General features: G+C 62.4%; 1 protein-coding gene across 1 annotated transcript in view; it reads right to left on the bottom strand.

The window, feature by feature from the left end:
• LOC125044128 overlaps window positions 1-2500 on the bottom strand; it is a 122119-nt gene that overhangs the window by 9592 nt on the left and 110027 nt on the right. The gene's annotated exons all lie outside the window — the stretch shown is intronic.

Genomic DNA, 2500 nt, shown 5'->3' on the forward strand with positions numbered 1-2500 from the left:
CATCAGGCCTACCAATCCCCACTCCCGCCATCAGGCCTACCAATCCGCACTCCCGCCATCAGGCCTACCAATCCCCACTCCCGCCATCAGGCCTACCAATCCCCACTCCCGCCATCAGGCCTACCAATCCCCACTCCCGCCATCAGGCCTACCAATCCCCACTCCCGCCATCAGGCCTACCAATCCCCACTCCCGCCATCAGGCCTACCAACCTCCACTCCCACCATCAGGCCTACCAATCCCCACTCCCGCCATCAGGCCTACCAATCCCCACTCCCGCCATCAGGCCTACCAATCCCCACTTCCCGCCATCAGGCCTACCAATCCCCCCTCCCGCCATCAGGCCTACCAATCCCCACTTCCCGCCATGCAGGCTTACCAATCCCCACTCCCGCCATCAGGCCTACCAATCCCCACTTCCCGCCATGCAGGCTTACCAATCCCCACTTCCGCCATCAGGCCTACCAATCCCCACTTCCCGCCATGCAGGCCTACCAATCCCCACTCCCGCCATCAGGCCTCCCAATCCCCACTTCCCGCCATGCAAGCTTACCAATCCCCACTCCCGCCATCAGGCCTACCAATCCCCACTTCCCGCCATGCAAGCTTACCAATCCCCACTCCCGCCATCAGGCCTACCAATCCCCACTCCCGCCATCAGGCCTACCAATCCCCACTCCCGCCATCAGGCCTACCAATCCCCACTCCCGCCATCAGGCCTACCAATCACCACTCCCGCCATCAGGCCTACCAACCTCCACTCCCACCATCAGGCCTACCAATCCCCACTCCCGCCATCAGGCCTACCAATCCCCACTCCCGCCATCAGGCCTACCAATCCCCACTTCCCGCCATGCAGGCTTACCAATCCCCACTCCCGCCATCAGGCCTACCAATCCCCACTTCCCGCCATGCAGGCTTACCAATCCCCACTCCCGCCATCAGGCCTACCAATCCCCACTTCCCGCCATGCAGGCCTACCAATCCCCACTCCCGCCATCAGGCCTCCCAATCCCCACTTCCCGCCATGCAAGCTTACCAATCCCCACTCCCGCCATCAGGCCTACCAATCCCCACTTCCCGCCATGCAAGCTTACCAATCCCCACTCCCGCCATCAGGCCTACCAATCCCCACTCCCGCCATCAGGCCTACCAATCCCCACTCCCGCCATCAGGCCTCCCAATCCCCACTCCCGCCATCAGGCCTACCAATCCCCACTCCCGCCATCAGGCCTACCAATCCCCCCTCCCGCCATCAGGCCTTCCAATCCCCACTCCCGCCATCAGGCCTCCCAATCCCTACTCCCGCCATCAGGCCTACCAATCCCCACTTCCCGCCATCAGGCCTTCCAATCCCCACTTCCCGCCATCAGGCCTTCCAATCCCCACTCCCGCCATCAGGCCTACCAATCCCCACTCCCGCCATCAGGCCTACCAATCCCCACTCCCGCCATCAGGCCTACCAATCCCCACTCCCGCCATCAGGCCTACCAATCCCCACTCCCGCCATCAGGCCTACCAATCCCCACTCCCGCCATCAGGCCTACCAATCCCCACTCCCGCCATCAGGCCTACCAATCCCCACTCCCGCCATCAGGCCTACCAATCCCCACTCCCGCCATCAGGCCTACCAATCCCCACTCCCGCCATCAGGCCTACCAATCCCCACTCCCGCCATCAGGCCTACCAATCCCCACTCCCGCCATCAGGCCTACCAATCCCCACTCCCGCCATCAGGCCTACCAATCCCCACTCCCGTCATCAGGCCAACCAATCCCCACTCCCGCCATCACGCCTACCAATCCCCACTCCTGCCATCAGGCCTACCAATCCCCACTCCCGCCATCCCGCCTACCAATCCCCACTCCCGTCATCAGGCCTACCAATCCCCACTCCCGCCATCAGGCCTCCCAATCCCCACTCCCGCCATCAGGCCTACCAATCCCCACTTCCCGCCATCAGGCCTACCAATCCCCACTTCCCGCCATCAGGCCTACCAATCCCCACTCCCGCCATCAGGCCTACCAATCCCCACTCCCGCCATCAGGCCTACCAATCCCCACTCCCGCCATCAGGCCTTCCAATCCCCACTTCCCGCGATCAGGCCTACCAATCCGCACTCCCGCTATCAGGCCTACCAATCCCCACTCCCGCCATCAGGCCTACCAATCCCCACTCCCGCCATCAGGCCTACCAACCCCCACTTCCCGCCATGCAGGCTTACCAACAACGCTCCTTTCCTTGTCGCCCCAGCTGTTCTGTCTCCAGTTACCCACCTGTCGCGCCCTAATCTCACCAAACATAACTCACGCAGCTGGATGAGTTAGGTGATCTGAGGAATAAGTCATTATTGGGGCACGTAACTCTCCAGCGTCCGCTATTCGGGTTGTGGAAAGACAAGTCAGGAAAAGGTAGGAAGGTGCGGGAAGGAAGACAGAGCTGGGAGGTGTTGGCATAAAGGGGACGGAGAGGGGGAGACGAGACGGGGGGGAGGGAGGGA

The sequence above is a fragment of the Penaeus chinensis genome, chromosome 35 (genome assembly GCF_019202785.1).
Source record: "Penaeus chinensis breed Huanghai No. 1 chromosome 35, ASM1920278v2, whole genome shotgun sequence".
NCBI lineage: Eukaryota > Metazoa > Arthropoda > Malacostraca > Decapoda > Penaeidae > Penaeus > Penaeus chinensis.